The sequence below is a fragment of the Pogona vitticeps genome, chromosome 8, assembly GCF_051106095.1.
Source record: "Pogona vitticeps strain Pit_001003342236 chromosome 8, PviZW2.1, whole genome shotgun sequence".
NCBI lineage: Eukaryota > Metazoa > Chordata > Lepidosauria > Squamata > Agamidae > Pogona > Pogona vitticeps.
In genome coordinates, this window is record NC_135790.1 from 18,739,351 (window position 1) to 18,761,923 (window position 22,573).

At 41.5% G+C, this 22,573-nt stretch overlaps 1 protein-coding gene and 1 long non-coding RNA gene across 7 annotated transcripts in view; both read right to left on the reverse strand.

Moving 5' to 3' along the window:
* The window catches only part of LOC144584208 (uncharacterized), a 30,746-nt gene extending 13,331 nt beyond the window's left edge, over nt 1-17,415 (reverse strand). The window contains exon 1 of the long non-coding RNA XR_013538319.1: nt 26-17,415. This is a non-coding gene — a long non-coding RNA (uncharacterized LOC144584208). The remainder of the gene's footprint in view (nt 1-25) is intronic.
* KIRREL3 (kirre like nephrin family adhesion molecule 3) overlaps nt 1-22,573 on the reverse strand; it is an 846,407-nt gene that overhangs the window by 527,640 nt on the left and 296,194 nt on the right. The window lies entirely within an intron of this gene.

Sequence of the window (22,573 nt, forward strand, 5' to 3'; positions counted from 1 at the left end):
TGCCCTTCTGGAAGCAGACAAATACCTTTCTCTTCAGGCAACCTTTTCTTTAAAAAACTGGGTTGACCAAAATGATTTTTTAAAGGGAGTGTTTTAGTCTGTATTTTATTTGTGTTTTTAATAGTGTTCTTACTATGAATGTCAATATATTTGTCCAATGCCTTTTTATTACTGTAATAATTTATTATTTGGTTTCTGACTTTGTTTCTTTTAATACTGTCAGCCACCTTGGATCCTTTAGGAGAAAGACAGCATATAAATATTTTAAATAAATAAATAAATCTGCAAAAAACCAGTCTCACAAATGTCCAAAACATGTCTGAAATAACCACATCCCCTTATAGTCTTGAAGCAAGGACAATCTTCACATTTTCTCACAAATATTTTTTTGTAAAACTCAAGGATCTATATTCCTCCTTCTAACTTAAGAATCACAGGAGAGTGAGAAGCACTTAAAATGTTGTTATGTCAGAACCGCACCAAAACATGATCAGCTTTATCATGCCAAGTTTAGTACCATGCCAGCATAGGTATTATGCGGGTGCCACACACAACCCTCTCCTGCGTCCTCTGCATACTCACACATTCTCCAAGTGATGCATGCTTCCCCCCCACCTCCGCAGCATGACTGCCCACTCACAAATTCCAACGTGTGCTTCTCTCCTCTGCCTCCTCCAGCAGCTGCCCACTTAGATGAGGAGGCATAGCAGGGAATCCTGCAATGCTGCCTTTGAGTGGGCAGCCACCAAAGGAAGCAAAGGAGGGAAGCGCACACTGTGATCCATGAGAGGGCAGTCACACTTGAGAGATGGGAAGGGAAGCATGCTTTAGCCAGGAAATGGGTGAGTGCGCAGAGGAGGAGGGAGAGGGAAGTGCATGGTGCCTGCATAACACCTGTGCAGGTGCAGCACCAAACCTGGACAATATGCTGAACTGTGGTTCATGGTAATCTCTAATCTTCTCTAATCTATGCTTGCCATTCCCAAAAAGTGTCTGGGTGTCTGCAGGAAACTGGTTGCCCTTTAATAGCCAGTTATTGCCAACCACAGCAGAGGGATGCCTGGGCTGAACCTAGTGCGCGTTAATAGTCTACAGAGGTAGTAATTTTTATTTAATGCACACTGCTGTTGTTTAAGCAGGAAATAAATGTATTTATCCAGCCTTTCTTTATTTATGAGAGTGGATGGAAGTTCCTTAGAGTTTTTCATTAAAATCCATGTATTCACATCTAATTTATTCTTCTTTAATGGCTGCCTATTTATCACTCACCGTTTTGGTAAAGCAGATATTTTGCACTCAGATGCACTGGGTGCCATATTAGGAGAGAGGATAAGCCGGCAGAAAGTACCGTAAAAACAAGAGAGGCCTCGAATCAAAGCCAAAGCAAACAAACAAACAGACAGACAGACAAAGTCTGCCTAAAAAGATCTCGATTGTTGTCATCATGCCCTGATCATGCCCACACACATATAGCAACTGGCATTTCCAATTTTTTCCCTTACTGTAAGTTTTAATGAGGGTCAGAAAATCAACATTTATAAGGGAGACAGATTATTTTTGACAGATTATTTTCACTGTTGGAGATGGTAGCCATGAGGACCATGGCTAATGATGTAGAACCTTGCTTGTCCTGTCCTTGGACACAAGGGCAAAGAATTACTACATATGTCTCCTCATGGGTGAGGATAGTATGCAAATTCCTTGCACTTTCGACTAAGTTTTCCCGATGGCCAGAACAAAATTTTATGAAAAATTGCCCACATTTATGCAAACCGGAACACTGGGGGGGAGGGGAATTTAGTCTAAGTCTTCCAATTTAGGCCTGCCTCCCAGGTGCATCACATTAAGGTGTTTGCAAGGTACCTGTAAGGTAGGTAGATCTCCCAGAAAAGAGAATTACAGTATTTGTAGTTCAGAAAATCCAAACATCCCATCCTCTCTACATAGCGATATTTTGGATGGATGAAGTATACACCTGGACTCCATCTCCATCCTCACCTGATTGTTCAAACACGACAATTCCAGTTTGCAGCCTTCAGGTAAGTACATGTTTAGAGATTAAACACACAATTTTTCATTGTTAATGACACATTTTGAGCCAGGGCATGATAGTTATGAGGCGTCCCTATGCATACATTGTGCCACCATCATACACAAATGGGAACATATTAATTGGGATGGGAAGAACTTCACAAAAAGACTCTGAGGTTGACTACACAGACATTTATCCTACAAGAATGGGTTGGTTTGATCCTGAAGATGGCAATCTGATGACATCTTTGCTGAAATGAACCATCCTGCCCCAAGAGTGCTCCTACATTTCTGGCCCTGTCAGGGCTTCTACTTTTTTGGTGTGGATAGACTCACTCCATTTTGGTTCATTTCCAGTGCATGCAATTGCTGGAAATCAACCAAAAGTGAGGCTTCCACTGTCAATTTGATGTATCAAGAAATGGCTTAAAAAGTGAGCCACTTCAGGATATCAGCAAATTGAACACTGTCTTGGATCTGTGGGACCAAGAGAATTTCTTCCTTTTTTTAAAGTGTATTGCACTGCATACCTTAAAAAGAAAGAAAGAAAGACAAATGGAAAATGTCCTCCTGAAGCAGGAGACTGAAAAGGGAACAAGGAGAATTTTTGTTTTGAGTTTTCTCTTAAAATTTCGGTCAAGAGCCTGCCTGCAGCTGAATTGGAACCGAGGAAGTGTTGAATTTGCCAGTATCCTGAAGTGGCTCTCTTCTTAAGCTACGCCACGATACTGCCAAGTTGACAGCAGGCTGGTAGGCCCCAAATAGGGATGCTTGAAGTCTGTATGCCACTGAATTTGAAGGCTGCACCAAATACTGCACCCTTTTTAGCCTGCTTGAAATGTCATTTCCCCCATGGATTCGTATTACCTTACTTACTTCAGTATGGAACTAGTAGGGGTGGAACTTTAGCTATCTCTTATGTAAGACACTAGGGATGAAAAAGGAAAACCAATAAATATACAGGAGGGGAGAAGGATTTACTGTGTACTAAAAAGGCAGAGTGCATTCAAATTTGGTAGATAAATAATTTTATTTATGATCATGCCAAGGTTTAAAAAAAGGATACATGATTTGCTAAAAAATAATTCCTGTCCCTCCAGACAGGTCAATGCTGACAGGCTTGTGAGCTTTTTTTAAAAAAAGAATATACAGTTATTTATTTATTTGTTGTACCTGAAGATAGATGTGCCCTAACGGCACTGTATTGTCAGCCTCGTAAATTAGGCGTGCAGGAAAGAGATCATTTCACACCCATCTTCCCTCACTACCCCCAAGCTCTCTTGTCAAACTTCTCCTGAACTACTGCTGCAATCATACTTCCCCCCCCCTCCTTCCCCTAGCTGGTTGCTTTCCTTGGAAAGGCATGGACATAAATCCTCCAGTTTCCCATTTCTAACGGGGACTATGTTGCATGCTATACATAAAGGGTATTGATTGCTAATATGCCACTGACTGGCAGGCTTGCCTCTGTGGAAATGTTTGGGGAAGGGAAGGGAGGGGGGAAAGGAAGTGAAGAAATACAAGCGGGTTGGATTGAGCCACCTGAAAGTAGTAATGGCACAGAACTATTTCCCCTCTTCCCTCCTGTGGTGTTAAATGTCGATATCACATTTTCAACTGAGAGAATGGGGAAAAAATAACAAATATAATAAGTCCCAGGAAGTTATAAACTCCAGATTTCCTATAAAAAGGAAAGGAAAGAAAGTTTTGTTTTGAATGAGTTCTTCTCCAGATAGTGTCTGTCATCTTACTGCGTCTAACCATAATTCAAATATAATTCAAATAGAGAGATAAACTGGGCTCTGCTACTCAGGAAACTGAGACAAATGCAGAAAAGGCAGGAACAAAACTACATACACCCCCGTTCTGGTATAATAAAGGCGTAAAAAGAGAGTGCTTTAAAATTGGCAGTTTCCGTATCTCATATGAAAAGTCTCAAAAATGCAAGAAACTACGGATTTAGAGATGCAAGAATTTCTCAATCTCAAATTTCCTATCTTTTTATAAATTTCACTGACATTTTCTTGCCACCCATGTTTCACATCGAACAGTGAGACATCTGTGTTTTCTTCTTCCAACACTAACACATGTATGCACTTTGTTTTCCTTTATGTGTATCTATGTTTACAAATTTGTCTAAATTATGCATTTATTTGCAGAATTTGAAAATCTTGCACTAATTCGTAAATCTCTCCCCATTGACTAAACTATTTTATGAATTTCAGCTATATCTAATATAAAATGTCTCTGCTGTGCATACTGAACTTCTCCAAGTCTCTTCCAACACTCGCAAACAAGAGGATTTCATATATATAAGACTCCTTTTTCACACCTATTACATTTTTCACACCTATTACATTTGGGCCACCAGATGGTGTTCATGCCTGGATTCAGCACTTCAGAAAAAGGTCTTTTCCTTACCACCACCTCTTTGTGCCTCCTCCACTATCCTTTTTTAAAAAAACCTAAACACATGGCTATTAATAGCTGCTCAGTGCTCTCCATAAGTTTTTTTTGTACCTCTGAGATTTCAGGAACAACAGAACACAAAAAAAGGTTTAACTGGCTTACAATATGAGGATAAATTCAAAGTGGAAAGATGGCAATAACAAGGAACCTCTTGTGAACAGGAGAGTGTGATGCAGCATCAGGCAAGAATTCCCATCAAACTACCTAGTGCCAGGATACTTATGTTAAAATAAATGTTAATCATTCTAAATTAGATTTTTTTTCTCATTCAACTGACTGTATCTCACCTTCACCATCCTTTTCCTCCTCCTCCTCCTCTCCTTTATTAGCTCACTGACATCCAGTGTTAGATACAGGCCTCCACTTTTGATTTCACACATTTTTGTGTCTCTAATCTATGCCAGTCCTGCTGATATTTTATTATTGTCCATCCATCTAATTTGCAGTTTTCCTCTACTCCTTCTTCTGATCCAGAGTTGCCACTGATGCATTTCTTGATTCTATTGGCCTTCTACTTGCCTTATAGGGTGGCCCACCCATCTCAATTTTAATGACACTGTCAGGATTGCCAAATTAGGCTTCTGAGCAACAGAGAAAACTTAAAAGCAACACATCCCCACATCCACCTGATGGGAGGACTGTCAAAGTTTTTTTTTTTAATTGTATTAAATTAATAAGGGGTATGCGAAATGTAGCCCTGGAAGTGTGAAATGTAATTATAACATGGAGATTTGAAAAAAACAACGGAATGCCTGTTAGAGTTATTGCAGGGCAATCTTGAAAGCAGATAGTGACTGCGATGTACTGAATGTCTATTAGAGTAACTGACAAACTCCCATTCAGTATACAGTGGTGCCTCACTTAGCAATTGCTTCATTTAACGATGAAATCGCTTAGCAATGACTTTTTCGGAGTGATCTTGCGCTCCGTTTAACGATGGTTCCTATGGGCAATTTTCGCATTGCGATGTTTGGGACCATGCTTCGCATAGCGATGGCAGTTTGGGTTCCCCTTGTTTCGCTTAACGATGGTTTTGACAGCCTCATGTTGGCTGTTTTTTAAATGTTTAAAAATGTTTAAAAATGTTTAGAATGCTTGAAATCATAAGTGCACTTAATAAATCCTTTGTTAAACTAATTTGACTTTATTCCGACTCTTTAAATTTGTTGTAATTTTTCCCCCATTGAGATGCATTGAATAGGGATGGGTTCCATGCAAGCACAACACAACACATCCCCACTGTGCAGGCAGGCGGAGATTCGTCTCTGCGGCCCAGTTTCGGCAAGCCCACAGACCAGCACCGTGCCATGGACTGGGCTTTGGGGAATCCTGCTATAGAGCATGCATGGAGTTCACTACTGAAGCAAACTCTTTGTAAAAATACATTGAACCCGCTTGATTAGGAAAATAAAAAAAATAAGAAAAATGTTTTTGTTTGACTTTTTGGCAAACTTTTGCTTGGAGTCTATGAGATTTTGCATTAGACTGCAAGTAATGGGATCTTCAAGGAAGGCGAGAATAGATTAAAAGATTGATAAGGATATATAACCATTCCTTGCTTCTAAAAGAGCCCCAAAACCCCACAACAACCTGTTAAAATCCCCAATTCCTTCTGTCTGAAATGTAATGTTCTTCCTTCTTCGAGGTAGGAACAGAGGGAATATTCTGAAAAAGGAAATCCAACCCATCAAAGGCTACATTTTTTTAAATGCTATTAAAAATCCCCTTCCCTTCTCAATGCAGCCCCTTCATGAAAGGAGGAGAGGAATTGGGAGGTGGGGGAGAGGCAGTGAAAGAGGCACTAATTTAGTTTTCTATTTGACAAATGGAACATTTATTTGAATGGGCTAATGCCTAAGAACAGCAAGCTTTGTGTGCACTGGTGAGACACTTTGTTTTCATTCCTGCAATATGGCAGTGGGAGATCCATTCTGACACAATTAATAAAACAGTAACAAATAAAACCACCTACATTTCCCATGTAGCCTCCTAGAGGGGGCAGAAAAAGACAATGGTTGATGCCAAATCAAATCACAACCAAAGGAACCCCCACTTTAAATCAGAGCTGCATTGTTTATTTGATCCATCAACACGCGTACCATCAGCCGTAAACCACAGGCTGTTTGGCAGCTGAATGCAAAGTGTCTATAATGTTTCTGCAACAGATTTTTAAAATCTACTTTTATATTGTGATCAGACGTCTTGCAATTTGAGATCACAAAAAAAAAAGATTTCTTTCCTGATGGCTAATGATGATTGCTTCTTTAATACCAGCTAGCACTAGGGAAATAACATATTAATATTCTTTTAAGGGCTTTGAGGAAGCTAATGCACACCTGTCACATTCAAAAAGACATAAGACATAAGAAAATAAAATCTACATCCTTCAGATTTCCAAAGCTGGAAGTGCTCACATTTGTGATACAGCTTCCAGAATGTCAGTTTGGCATTTCAGATCTACTGGGGAGTGTGTGGCATGCACGCCAAGTGATGTAAGCAAGTCTAATCAGCACTTGACACTGGGGCTCAGAAATGCCTGCCTATAGGCTACCTGACTTAGCTGGAAGGGTTCATTTCTTCTAGTTAAGTTGAGCTATGAACTAATGCAACAGTTTACACAGTTGCCTTCCATTGTATTTTTTTATCCTCCTCCCCCTGCCACCCCCAACTCCACTCACCTGAACTTTCCAAGGGGGACAACTCAGGACTGACAGTTGAACACCAAAGACATAATCTGGTAGTCAGATTTCATACCGAGGCACTAGGAAATATCTAACCCCAGTGGCAGGTAAAATGAATAAATAGGAAAAGACAGTTGCTGTTAACTACAATGGCATGTGGCACCTTAAGATGCTAGCGAGTTGCAGCGGATGACAAAGAGTGGAGAAAATTAGGTTTAGTGAAGCTCACACATCATGAAGCCTTCACAAAACCTTTCTTTCTTTTGTTAAAGAGACTCTTCCAAGGCCCAAGAAGCATGTGATATAAAACAGGGCTGGAGAAGGCCTGGCCCTCCAGATGTTCTGAATTTCAGTTCCCCAAAGCCCTAGCCCTAACGTGGCCAATTGCAAGTTAATTGATAGATAGTTGCAGTCCAAAATAGCGGGAGGATCAAAGGTTTCTCGTTCTTGTCCCTAAGGTAAGAAAGGCCAATATCTGAATTCTTAGGGACCGTTCCTGTTCTGCACAGCCTAGTCCTTCATGGTTGGGCAGGCTGGCCTATAATAGCTAGCTAACAATGTTTTACGAAAGGTTCTGACATGCATATAACTGGGCATACTAGAGCCATGACAGACAGACAGAAAAACACTCTCAAAGAAATCTGCTTGCAATCATTTTTAGAGTGCCTAACATCTGGATGACACACAAACACAGAAAAAGACAGGTGCTGAATTCAAGTTAACCCTCTAAAACATATGGTAGAACCTCTGAAAGCAAGAGTATAGAGAGAGACAAGGAACATCCCAAGAACATAATATTCTTTGAAGATTTGCATGTTCTTTTATGTTATCTGCCAATATCTTGGAAATTAACTTTTTGACAGCAGAAATAGATTTTCTGTGCCCTTTTGGTGGCTAACAGCCTTATGCCACAGCACTGGAAAGATAAATATCCACTTATTATTCCTTGGAAGAAGGACCTCATAATTCTCATGACAACTGAGAATATGAACATATGAGAGTTACATATTTAACTTTTTTTTTCTTGAAGTGCATGCATACACTGTCTCAGAGATGTGAATGTTGCCAATGCAGAAAGCTGACAGGAAGAAAAAAAGAGAGATTCATTTGAAATGTGGTTTTAGAGGAGATATTTACAGATATCAAAAAGACTAATAAATGTGTACAAGTTCATTAAGCCTGAACTCTTTAATAGAGGCTTTGGTACTTTGGATATATCATTTGAAATGAAGGCTCGCTGGGGAAAAGTAAAAAACAAAACAAAACACAAACAAACTAGGAAATGTGAAAGGCAGTGGGAAAAGTTGAACACCTAACATGAAGTGGATCGGCTCAATAAACGAAGCCATGGCTTTCAGTTTGCAAGACCGGAGGAGGACTGTTAATGACAGGATCTTTAAGGGGTCATTTTTTCATAGGGTTGATATAAGTAGGAAACAATATGACAGCATATAACAGCATAGAGATGATATAACTGCTATATTTTCATTTCATTACCAGTCTGCTTCTCTTTTAATTATTGTTATCATTTCCTTTACTTTTATTCATTCATTCATTCATTCAATTTGTATTGCACTCCCATTAGTTCTGAGGCACTACTCTGGACAGCTACAACACATATAACAGAAAACAAAAATAAAGGTAAAAACATTAAAATAAACAACAATAACCCTAAGAACAGATGGCACCGACTAATCATATAAACCTTTACTCTGACTTTTTTCAGAATAAAAAAAATACATAGGTAAATAAATAGTATATAATACAATCTTGTTTATGTTGAAAGCATGAGAAAGCACAGCTAGAAGATCTGTTGACATAAAAAGTCTTTGTGTAGCCAACTGTAACCAATACATATGAGCACATTGGCACATCAAGGGACATCTCCCAAATGCAACACTGGAACATCTGGGCAGTTCCCTCTGTAGTGTCATGGATGTGGAGCAGCAGAATGTTTTCACTCTCGTTTCTCCCTATGCTTAGAGAATATTTAAAGGTTTGGTTCAGAATGCAAAAGAAAGTGATAACTAATGTTTTCAATAGAATCTACTTCCCCCCTCAGGATCCATGAGAAAAGTTGTTCGGCATGCTCCACAGAAAGACCTTGGAGACTTTTGGATCACATCATTTCAGGTTGCAGATAAGGGTGTAGAGTTTTGAATGTTTCCTTTAAAGAAGAAAAAGGAAGAAAAGATTCTTTTCTCTACTTAGAAATCAGAGGAGTACATTCAGCGTTTCTTTCCCATGTGTGTTGACTAGAGGAAAAGAGTTTTTGTGTATGTGTGCTTCTGAAAACATAAGTTGAGGCATGAACTCTGACAGCCTGAAGTTTGCACTAGGAAACAATATGGGAATTCTCTCTCCTGATGCCAACCCCATTCTGGTGTTACTCAAACGTTGTAAAAGCCAATGCAGTGCTGTTGTGTGTGTATAAATACATACATATCCTGCAGTTCTAAGCATATGGTTTCAAATAGTTTAAATTGTTTAACATGTTTTAAACTGTTCTGAATTGCTTCTTATTTGTATCCTGCCTCAAGATCTTGTGATGTAGGCTGAAAGGTAAATAACCAAACAACAAAGGTGCACTAGCAATTCTGTGCTGACGCTACCCCATTGATGCAAGGAGAACTCATTTCTCAACAATCCCATGCCACTAGGTAACATCAGGTCAGACCCTATGTTCACCACCTCATCCTGCATAGCAGAAAGCAACTCTTGAGCTAAGTTTAGGCAACACATGTCCTGTTGCACACCATCTTCCCCCAGCAGAGTCTAGCCACATGCCCCATGGTGTAGTGACTAAACTGCAGCACTGTTTGTTTATTGAATATTTATTTATTTATTAAAAATATATATCTGTGCATAAATAAAACAATGCTGCTCAAACAATTGTGCCATTCAAAGGAAAAGTGTATAAGTCAATAACAGCAAACACAAAACAACAGCATGCAAATATATATGCTAATGAACTATTTAGTAGCTTTATCATCTCTGGTTTACACTGGAAGAAGCCCAGCAGAAAGTCTAAACAATTCCTGATAAACAGATTGTCACAACTGATAAAAATATATATATACTTGCTTTGAGGTGCCCTGTGGTAAAGGTATGAGGTCTCCCTTGCCCTAAAGTAAGTAGATCATACCTATAAGTGACTTGATCCGATACATAAATGAACTTTCCAAATACTTCTTGGATTAGCTGCTGTTCCTGCATGCAAGAATCTTGCTTCTGGCACATTCATACAAACATACTTGGTATTGTGATTGACTGAAGGGCCTTGGTGGGATTTGATAGCAATAGATCTGACAACAGGCCACAAACACACACAGAGAGAGATGCACAGATACAGAATGGATAGAATGAAAATAAATGAAAATTGCACTTGCATAGCAAACGAATATCTGTGCCAAAAGATTTCAGTATCCAATCTTCTTGTGAATTTGACCGAAAGGTAAGACTCAAGATATGAATGCAAAAATGGAAGAGGTCAGTGGTTGACCTAAAAAGATATTAATCAATAATAATAACTGTGTGCAGTCAGGTCTTCTTCAACTTATGGCAAGTCCTTCCAGGGTTTTCTAGATAGAAGTGTTTTACCATTCCCTTCTGGTAAGTGCTCTGGGAAAGTGCTGCTTCCCCAAGGCTATATTTATCTGGAGTCACAGTTGGAACAGAACTCCTAACCCCTCACTCTGCAGTAATATGAACTGCTGGCTAGCTCAGTGGGCTAAGTCTAAAAAAGGTATTGCCACAAAATACAGTGGTGCCCCGCTTGACGATTACCCCACTCCACGACGAATCTGCTTTACGATGCCTTTTTTGCGATCACTATTGCAACCGCAAAATGATGTTTAAATGGGGAAAATCCGCTTGACGACGATCGGTTCCCTGCTTTGCGAACCGGTTTTTCACTTCCCGACGATCAAAAACAGCTGATTGTCAGGTTTTCAAAATGGCCACCCGCTGTTTTCCGGACTTATTTCTGGAAGACAGCGACTGAAAATGGCTTCCCCTATGGAGGATCTTCGCTGGACGATGAGGTATTTCGCCCACTGGAACGCATTGAACCGGTTTTCAATGCATTTCAGTGTTTTTTTTCTTTTCGCTTGATGACGATATTGCTTAAAAGCGATTTTAACAGAACGGATTAATGTTGTCAAGCGAGGCACCACTGTAAACAGACTTTGTACTAGTAAATTCATGTTCATATGGTTCTCTGTTACAACTGACTCCACACGAAGTGATTGAGAAGATGAATGCATGATAGATTCTCTGGGTAGGAAGTAATGGAGGGCAACCCCTGCTTCTTGACCATAGCAAATTAAGGAATTTCTGCTTCTGAACTTAATAGTCTTATAGAAGATTCTGGTCTTCAGATGGTAATACATAAAAAAAAGCTTTGCTTGCCTCAAAATGTGACAAGCCTGTGCTGCTGCAGTTACCAGGCTCCAGGGCTGGTGGGGGTGATGTGGTTGTAAAGATAGTCACTTATATACCATCAGAAAAAGAGGAGGTACACCAATAAAAAGAGAGCACAAAATAACTTGTTTCCCTAAGCTATATATGCAGATACAAAATTAGAAATCATAATTTTAATTAAACATAATTATAATACATTACTTCCCCTGAGTATGGAAGACAGTTACTAGATGCCCACTGAAGTTTACTATCTACATGGCAGGCAATTTTCAGGAGCACAATTTCCTGCCTTGTTTGTTTCATTCTTTAAAATGGACATGGGAACACAGAAAGTTGCCATATGCCAAGTCAACCTATGGGTTCATCTAGGACTGTATTGTTCAACTCTGACTGCAGGCAGCTTTTGAGAGTTTCAGCCAGAAGTCTAGTTTTTCCTGGAGATCATTAGTATTCTCTGATCCTGCTTAGCTTCTGAAATAAAAAGGACAGTGATCACATTCAAGCCAGGGTGAAACACAGGCCCTTCAAGTACCAGATATCAAGAAGAGGAACATCCACTGAAATAGAGGACAGTCCTTTGTATAAAAATGGTGAATCAACGCTCTAGTAGCTATCCAGGTCAGAATGCTAGTGGAAGATGAAAGGAACTTTAATCATTTGCTCCTCGTTGTAATCCCAGTCTGTATTGGTCCTTTTTAAATGTTGTTGTTTTGTATCAGAAGAAGCAGATTCCAATCTCAGAAATTAGAGTGTCACTTCCTTTCCCTTTCAGTGTCAACAGTAAGTGAAGCAACACAATTGTGGGACCACAGAGGAAGGCAAATTGTTACAGCCCTCCTGGAAAATTCTAATGCAGAATTTGGTGACAAACCTGCTGTTTACATTGCTATTTAGTCCCTTTCCTTTAGATAGTAGCCACCAAAGATGGAGAGAGCATTCTTTATCAAGATGCATCTCTAGACATGTTTGTTTTGTGTCTTTTAAAACTATGTTCTCTCAAGTTTTTCTTAAACGATGTTCCGACATCGGTTTTTTTAAAAAAAGCAACTGATGGCTTTATTCCCAGTCCTTTTAATGTACTGAATTTTGTTTTGCTAGTAGTGGTTGTGAAATAGGACTGCTCTTCTTTTTCAAATCTGCTGCTTAATTTTTATTGTCTCTAGTTTGCTATTTTGTGGTTTTTGTTGGTTTCCCTGATGTTTATATATAAAATATGGGCAATAAACCCACAAAACAAACAGAAGCAACATACTTCTAAGGAAAGCTGTGAAGGTGGATGTCTCTCTGGGAAACAATTCCCCAGCTGCTACTTCCTGAGAGTTTCAATAAAAGAGGTTCTTTCCCAGTTCTAGATGTCTTCTTTAAGAAGTACTGGCCTGTCAGATCCTAGTTATTGCAGAATATAACTCTTTCTGCCTCCATCTAATCGTTCAACTCGAAGTACCACCGGAAGACACAAAAGAGCCGAAAACATATTTACCAACACCGTGAAAGATGTTTCTTCCTGGTCTTTCAACAAAGGTTTTTCCAGTATAGACCTGAGAATGTATTTGTTTCATTCTAGGTCTGTCCAAAACTTGCTCCCTGAATGGAAATTCCTATGTATTTTGATGCACATGTTTCCTAGTACACACATCTCATTCTAATTTTCTGAATATACCCATTATAATACCTTTCCTCTACTAGCTAAAGGACGTCATATTCTACAAATCATATTAACCATAATAATAGAACGGTTTTAAAAAGTAGAAACTAATGGTTCCTCCTGATGATAGGAAACTGAAATATTGAATGTACTCCTGTTAATAGTCTCAGAGACTGTAAATCTGATAAAATTAAAAAAAGAGAACTCTCTTCTATTTCTGGCTTTCTTTTTGTCTGTTTCAGTAATTGCTATAGTAAGAGAAGGTCTAAGGAATAAATAAATTAAGTATGAAATGTAAGTAAGATGGAAGAAATTAGCAGTAATCGTGTGGCCAGAACTACATGTGCAGAAGGATATCACCAACAGGAGGTGATTTTCAGTAATTAAAAACTTCCTACTTCTGACCCACAGCTTTTCTGACTCCCATGTATTCCTTCTCATTGCGTAGAAGCTGTGAGTGCCATGGACATAAGAAGAACATCTACCAAAAAGCACCATCACTAGTAGACATTATCAGACATATTTTTGGCAACTAGAGATTCCTCCTTCCATCCATTAGCTCCCACACAGTCACCACCTGAGGGGGCACATCTCTTCAAAGAAATAAGAAGAAATGGTAAATAAATACTGACAGCTTAATCATGGGACACAGTGTGCACGGGTACAGTGGAAGGCTACAGCAGCCATTTTGATTTCTCATCCTGCCCTTGATCAATGACACCTTGGACTATAATTGAAGACTAAAATGATGCCTTGCTCCAAACTCAGTCGCCCAGTGCTAAGAGGGCAAAGAGAAGGCATCAGAATCTGGACTTTCTAGGGTACTAATTGTTTCTGCAAGGTTCCCCAGAGCTGTATAGAACGTGTTGAAACGTAGATAAGATGCTCCTGCTCCTTAATTTATGAACACAAAGCTTTTGGAGTGAAATAACAATAGATACTTCCTGTGTTAATTTAGAAGATATGTACGTACCTCACCTGCTGTCATATATTGACAAAAACTGAACTGAATTCCTCCGGACTAAGCGATGACATGTTTTATGTTAACCAAGAATACAGACACTTAGCCACCTTCTGCCAATCTCACTTCCCAGTTGTCTATCTTTGCTGCCAATCACGTGGGCAAAGATAAATAGAGCTGCCACCAATTACATTTAGCACTTTCTATTCCTTCCATAATGGATGATGTCTTATACTGCCTATGCAAAGAAAGGAAGAAAGACATAACAAAGGTCCTACAAGGATCTGATATGTCATAGGTTTTGTTATTTAAAAAATACAGTAGTAGTAGTAGTAGTAATAGGAGGAGGAGTACGAGTACAAGGAGGAGTAATAGTAGTAGTAGTAGTAGTACTAGTAGGAGCAGGAGTAGGAGGAGTAGGAGGAGTAGGAGTAGGAGGAGGAGGAGGAGGAGGAGGAGGAGGAAGAAGAAGAAGAAGAAGAAGAAGAAGAAGAAGAAGAAGAAGAAGAAGAAGAAGAAGAAGAAGAAGAAGAAGAAGAAGAAGAAGAAGAAGAAGAAGAAGAAGAAGAGCAGGAGGTGGAACAGGAGGAGGAACAGGAGGAGGAAACATGAGCAGGGAAATGTAGCAGAAAGAGGGTGAAGTTTGGACAAATGCAAAAGTTGAGCACAACAGTGATTTGGGCAAAATGGTAGAATGACACAGCCGAAAAGGAAATAACATTGTGAGCACACAAACCTCTAAATGGAACGCAGATGGGAGGGAGAAGGGTAATCTTCTGGAAAAGCCTCTAATTGTCTGCCCACACTAATAATTTCAGAGAACGCTCCCCTCTCCCCCTCCTGCGTATAATTACACCATTCCATCTGTCTATCAGCAGGTTTTTTTTACAGCTTCTTATGGTAGCTGCATGCTCATCCTCACAGCATGATGAGTTTTTTTCCCCTCCTGAAGACTTAAGAATCCTTTTGACACATATCCTGAAGAAAAGGCACTCAGGAGAGGTAAATCCCCTTCCTACGATTGGTAAGATTCTATTTAAAAGAAGAGAAAAAGTCATATAATCTCTATGAGCTCCATTACTGTGTCAAAACAGGAGATCGACATAATGGGGAGGGACTGTTTTATTTCTCTTATTTCCTCCCATTTCTTCAAGAGGGTTGGCTGCCTCGGCCATTAAGTGAAATCTTTCATCTTGACAAATCAATTGCAGACGGAAGAGAAAAGAGAGGCAATGGTTCATGCAGATAAAGATGCTAAAATCAACAGCTGCATTACGAAGACCCTCATACACAGTGCCCCTCCGTGCCCCTGTGGCAAAAGTTTCTTGTGCTGGTTGTTGAACTTTCTCCCCCCCCCCTTTGCAATAGCCAGCGTTTTCAGTCAGATCAAATGTGATTGGTTGAAACATGAGGTGGGTGGACCAAATGCCAGTAAAACATTCTGTACAATACATCCGCCTTGGAAACAAGCTGTCAGCGGCAGCAGGATGTTCCTTCTTTTTCATGGACAAGGAAACAGAATCTATTTGCATTTTGTCTTGGCTGTCCTTGCTTTTTACCAGAGTGACAATACATTTACATAAATCACATCACTTCCTTGGAAGAGAAGCAGGATGTTAAAGGCAGTAAATAAATAAGTAAATATGTAAAACAATGTTCTTCAAGTAGGAAAAGTGGTTATATGAAAGCAGGGATACAGAGGGACTTTTCCATGGATGCAAACCAAGTCAAAGAGAAAATTTGGGACTCTCACTTGATACACTTTGGGGAAGAGTGGTAGAGTAGTGGTGTGTGCTTTCTATGTGAAGGCTCTTGATTGAACTTGTGGCTTCTCCAGGATAGACTGGGAAACACTTTCACCTGAAGCTCTGGTGAGATGTTACCGGGTGGGAAAGGCAATGGTGAATGTGATGGACACAAATTCCCCCTTAGCGCAATGCAATTTCTTTCAATCCCACTAAGAAGCAGATGCACGGAAATCATAAATACGAAATGACTGATTGGTTCATTGACTGAACAAGGATCAGCTCAGGGGTCTCCCCCACTCTATATCTATCTTAAAATCAATGAACATGGATGTATGTCAACTGGATTTTATCTGCTGCAGCCATGGACATGGTTCTGCAATAGGGGTGGGAACCTTCCTTCTGTGAAGTCCCTCTTCAGCTCCCCAGGGGCTCAATCTAATCCTCTTCGGCTATATTTGCTTCTTTGCACATTTGGTGGATCCATAGTTTTCGGTTGTTGCCAAAAAGCCCAAATGTCTTTACTAAATATTAGTTAATTGCAACAAGAGCTTTACATATGCTGGCATTTATGCTCACACCTTCTAACACTTGGTTATCCCGCTAACTGGAATGTAGCACCCAAAATGTATCTGACATTAAACGTGGTCCTTATGGTTAAAAAGTTCTCCTATTGCTGCTTTGTAACAAAAATGTGTAACCTAGAGTATAGCTTGAAGTTGTATGATATAATACTCTTGACGAAACTAAGGAAGTCTATGTTTGGTTACTGATCACTTGGGGACCTTATGGGTGCTAAATGAGTTTCATGAATAAAAAGTGAAATGTAAGTGAAATCAATCAAGGAAGCCAAGGTTGAGTCCTTTCACATAGGGCAGGTCCTTCCATATAGACCAAGAATAAATACCACACCATAAAATGCGGTGGATAAGGCACCTCCCTTCTGCTCCAACAATGGGCCAGAGATATTTCTGCAGCAGCACAAGCCAGCAACACAAATTTGGGTTCCTTCAACACTCTGCTGTATGTACAAAACCAGCAAACTGGAAAACCTCTTTACGGAGAAGTGACAAAAATGCAATATATTCTGAAGCAGACTTGGGGAGCCTTTCTTTGGAAAAGGAAGGAAGGAAGGAAGGAAGGAAGGAAGGAAGGAAGGAAGGAAGGAAGGAAGGAAGGAAGGAAGGAAGGAAGGAAGGAAGGAAGGAAGGAAGGAAGGAAGGAAGGAAGGAAGGAAGGAAGGAAGGAAGGAAGGAAGGAAAATGTGTAGTGGTGAGGACAACAAGGCACTGGATATAAAATAACTGCTTGAACTAGGTAGCTGTAAGTTATTAGCTATTTCAATGCATTTCAATCATTTCTCCACATCAAGGCCAATTTTTCAGTATCATGGCTCTTCTGACAATCAATAAATTGCATGATTTGGCTTTCTATCTACCCCCATCCATTCATTTCTCAAGAAGGAACTGTTACATACAGCACTGATGTTACCTGTCTGTCATGGGTTTGGAGGGAAAGTTCCATCCTATGGGGAGTGGAAGGCGGGACATCAGGAGGAGGGGCTGTACTGTATAAATATGTGATGCCTGTGTGGTGAGAGTGAGATGCTGTGAGACACTGGGAGACACTGGGTTGTGACGAAGCAGCAGCTGGGAAGAAGAAGCTGTTGTGGGAGTCTGTTTGTCAGACAGGGTACTACTGTGTGTCAGAGTACCAACCTGATAGGTTCAGGTGTCTGTTGGTTAGCCAGAACTGATAGGTTCAGGGTCTGTGCTTCAAGTTAAGGGTTCTGTGTGAACCAAACTGTATGCTTGTATGAGTGAGAATAAGCCACGTTACTTTATCCTATTCACCTGATTATTTTATTTTCCTGTGTGTATTTAAAATAAACCTTATTCTTTTTATTGTTTAAAAATCCATCCCTGGTCTGTGTGACTTCTTATAGGGAATGGTTGGTGGCAGCTTAGTGTAACTGTGTGACATATCCCGGTAGGTCTGGGTTTGTCACATTGACTGGTGTCCAGCGTGTGGGATACGACTGGTCCAGTTGTCCAGCGGTCCAGCATAGCCTTGGCAAGTGTGCCCAGAGCAAGGGGGGTCTAGTCAGGGACAGTCTGAGGCGCGTAGGTAATCTTCTAGGTGTACCTCACGGGGAGGTGCGCTAGTAGAAGAACGTGCCAACTGGGGAGACTTAGATTAAGGTGCTCTGAGGCAGCCTAGTTTTGGCGGGAAAAAGCTGAGGCAAAACTGCATAGTAACAGTGATCTAGCTTGCCAGCTGAGAGGCCCAGCAGAGGGGGGTAGGCTCTGACTCGATACTGTTGCAAGTTTAGTGCTGAAGAACAGCAGCAATCTCTAGGGAGAGCTGGTTCTGAGGCAAGAAGGAAAAAAGTGGTCGTTTTATTTTGAGGCTTGACTTTTAAAGCAGCCTGTTCTGAGGGGGGATTATGCCCTTGACTCGAAGCCAGATGGCAGAAATGAGTGATGTGAAAGACCCCCAGATTGACCAAGGTTCTGAGGATGAATTTGGCTCAGTGCAGGGTGACAGCACAGTAGAGCAGAACCCAGAACTTAGAAAATTGCTCATAGCCCAACAGCATGAACTGAGGATGAGGCAATTTGAAATGGAGGAAAGGGAAAGAGAAGAAAGGGAAAGGGAGAAACAACGGCAATTTGAACTAGAGAGAGAGAGAGGGAAAATTGCTCTGGAAAAAGAAAGGATGGCGTTTGAATTAAGGAAACTGGAAATGATGAACCAGAACAATAATAACAATAGGGATTCTGAGGGAGGCCAATTGTCTAAGGCTGACCTGAAGAAATTCCCTGTGTACCACAAGGGAGATTGTCCTGAGGTGTTCTTTTCCCTAGTGGAAAGAGCGTTTGTGGACTTCTCAGTGAGGGAAACTGAGAAGATGACCATCATGCGATCTTTAATCAGTGGTAGCCTGGCTGAGGTCTATGCCGAGATGCCTGAGGAACTGATGAAAGATTTTGCAGAGTTTAAAAAACTGGTGTTTGCCAGACATGGGATAAATGCGGAGCAGCTGAGACAAAGATTCAGGTCCCTCACCAAGAAGCCAGAGCAGACTTTTACCCAAGTGGGGGCCCAATTGGTGAGGCTGCTTGAGAAATGGCTATCGCAGGAAGGGACAGAGACCTATGAGCAGCTTAAAGACTTGATAGCACTGGAACAGTTCTATTCAGTCCTGCATGGGGAATTGAACTTCCAGGTGAGGGAAAGGAAACCGAGGTCTGTGGCAGAAGCCGCAGAGATCGCAGATTTTATTTCCCAAATAAGAAAGCCCTTGGGTGAGGGGAAATCTGTAGGTAAACCCAAAGAAACCTACAGCAAGTACTCTCAGGGACCAGGGAAAAGCCAGCAAGGGGGAGGGGCCCATGGTGAAGGGAAGCCCTCAGACATGAAACTAAGACCTCAGATTTTGGAGGGAAAACCAAAACAAGATGAGAAAGACTCAAAATACACCAGAAAATGTTATTTCTGTCAGGGAAAGGGCCATCTAATCTCAGAGTGTGAGATATTAAAGCAGCTAAAAGGAATGGTGCCTCAGGAGTCTAGTGGGACCAAGCCAAAAGCTGTGTTCTGTGTCCAGAAAGAGCAAGGCTCAGTGTCACTGAGGGAGCCTGTTGCCATGGCTACTCAGTCTGGAACAGCTACCTATGCTGATCAGGCTGAGGAAAATGGTCCTCTTATAGAGGTAAAGCGCTGCTTGCTGGTGAAAACAGATTCTCAGTTGTTTGAGACAGCCGGGGTGGACGTGGGAATACTTGACCGTCAGTATAGGGGGCTGCGGGACACTTGTTCCCAGGTAACCCTGTGCCATCCAGATATTATTCCCAGGGAGTTTATAATCCCAAATGAGAGCATAAAGGTGGCAGGGATTGAGGGGCAGGTAATCTCTCTGCCAGTAGCAGAGGTACCTGTCAACTTTCAAGGCTGGAGGGGAGTTTGGAGGCTAGCGATTTCATCGACTCTGCCAGCAGCCGTGCTCGTGGGAAATGACCTGGCTGAACATGTGAAACGGGTGCTAGTGATTACACGCTCACAAGCCACCACGGGGACAGTTCAGGGGGGTAATGATGAGCCAGAGACGGAAGCAGAGGGGAGTTCAGAAGCTGTGGTGGAAACCTTAACCACAGACAGCAGATTTGGACAGGAGCAAAAGGCAGACGCCACTCTCCAAAAGTGTTTTGAACAGGTGACTGACGCCCAGCTAACACCTGAAACCCCAGTGAGATTTCTGGAGAAAAAGGGGGTTTTACATAGAGAGACCCTGAGGAATATCTCAAAAGGGGGAGAAGGGATCAGAAGTCAGCTGGTGGTACCTGAAAAGTATCGCCCCATGATCTTAAAAAGGGGTCACTCTGACATGTTTGCTGCACACTTAAGGGTGAAAGGGCCCCTTGATTTGATCAAACAAAATTGGGAGCAGATCACCCAGGATGACCCACAAGACGTTGGGACTTACATAGACACCTTGAGGAATGACCTAAGGAGAAATCTAGAGCTGGCAGCAGAAAACCTGCAAGCTCAGAAGGTCAGACAGAAAACATGGTATGGCCACAAAGCTAGAGAGAGACACTTTGACCCAGGGGAGGAAGTGCTTTGGCTTAGGCCCTGCAGAGAGAATAAACTGCAGCTCAAATGGGCAGGACCATATAGGGTCATTTCCAAGATGTCAGACCTGAACTACCTTATAGAGCAGGAGGAGAACCAAGCAAGGAGGGTGGTTCATGTGAATGCCCTAAAACCCTACTACAGAGGGGAACAGAGGGTTTTATTCGCGATAAAAGCAGCTGAGAGTGAGGAAGCTGAATTACCCTTCTGGGAGGGTAGAGGGGAAGTAAAATACAACCCAGAGGAGGTAAAGATCAGTCCTGCACTCACCCAAGACCAGCAGCAAGAACTAAAAATGCTGCTTAGTAAATATCAACAGGTGTTTTCCAACAAGCCGGGGATAGTGAAGGGAGTGATGCATCGGATCCACACAGGGGATGCACCCCCGCAGGCAGTATCCCCATACCGAGTAACGGGACCCTATAGGGACAAGGTGCGGAAGGAGCTGGACGAGATGCTTAGGGAGAACATAATCGTCCCCTCTTCTAGTCCTTGGTCCTCTCCGATAGTCCTTGTGGACAAGCCTGATGGGAGCATTAGGTTTTGTGTTGATTACAGGAAATTAAACCGTGTAACCACTCCTGATGCCTACCCAATGCCCAGGCTAGACAACCTGATTGAAACCATAGGGGGTTGTCGGTTTATCTCATCATTGGACCTGGTAAAGGGATATTGGCAATTAAGAATTGATCCCAGGGATCAAGAAAAGACTGCCTTTTGCAGCCCTTTTGGTCTCTATGAGTTTCGAGTCCTGAGCTTTGGTCTCAGAAATGCACCAGCCACATTCCAAAGGCTGATGGACCAGACCTTGGCAGGGCTCAGTGACTTTACAGTGGCCTACATTGACGACATAGGGATCTTCAGTAATACCTGGGAAGATCACCTGTTACACCTGGAGTTAGTGCTGCAGAGGTTAAGTGCAGCCGGGCTAACAGTAAAGGCCAGCAAGTGTCAGCTGGGTAGCCCAGAAATAAAATACTTGGGTCACATGGTAGGGGGAGGAGTGATAAAACCCCTGGAGGCCAAAATAGAAGCTGTTCGTGATTGGCCTAGACCCAACACCAAGAAAAAAGTCAAATCATTTCTTGGGTTGGTGGGCTACTACAGAAAGTTCATCCCGAGGTTTAGCGAGATTGCGGCTCCGCTGACCGATCTGACGAGGAAGAAGGCTGATGACCGCATCCCGTGGACCAGCGACTGTGAGGCGGCGTTCCAGAGGTTGAAGGAGGCGTTAATCAACTATCCTGTGCTGCGCGCTCCAGACTTCGACCGGGAGTTCATCATCTACACCGATGCGTCTAACAGCGGGGTAGGAGCAGTTCTGTGCCAGGAGGATGAGAATGGTGACCAGCATCCAGTGTCCTACCTGAGTAGGAAACTTCAAAAAGGTGAGAGACATTTGGCAACCGTGGAGAAGGAGTGTTTGGCCATAGTCTACGCGATCCAGAAGGCCAAGCCTTACATCTGGGGAAGACATTTTGTTCTGTGTACTGACCATTCACCATTGCAATGGTTAAAGACAATGAAAACCCACAATAGCAAACTTATGAGGTGGGCTTTAAACCTACAGGACTATGACTTTGAAGTGAAGGTGGTCAGAGGGTCAGTGAACTGTGTTGCTGACGCCTTATCAAGAAGACCTGGAGAATGAAGACGGCGAAAGAACATGGACTATGTGTATATAATGATGACAAAGTTAAATGTACCTGTTTTTTTGAATTTGGTTTGTATGAATAAAGGTAAATTGATGTAATGTATATGTTAAATGTTTAAATGCCTATTTGCTATGGTTTAACTTAGAATGTAAGTATGAGTAAGTGTAATATGGTATGTATAACTGTTGTTGTGTATTTTATTCAGGTTGTTTTTTGGTGAAAAGCACGTTAGCTTTCCCCCTACAAAACAACTTATAAAGAGGGGAGGTGTTACATACAGCACTGATGTTACCTGTCTGTCATGGGTTTGGAGGGAAAGTTCCATCCTA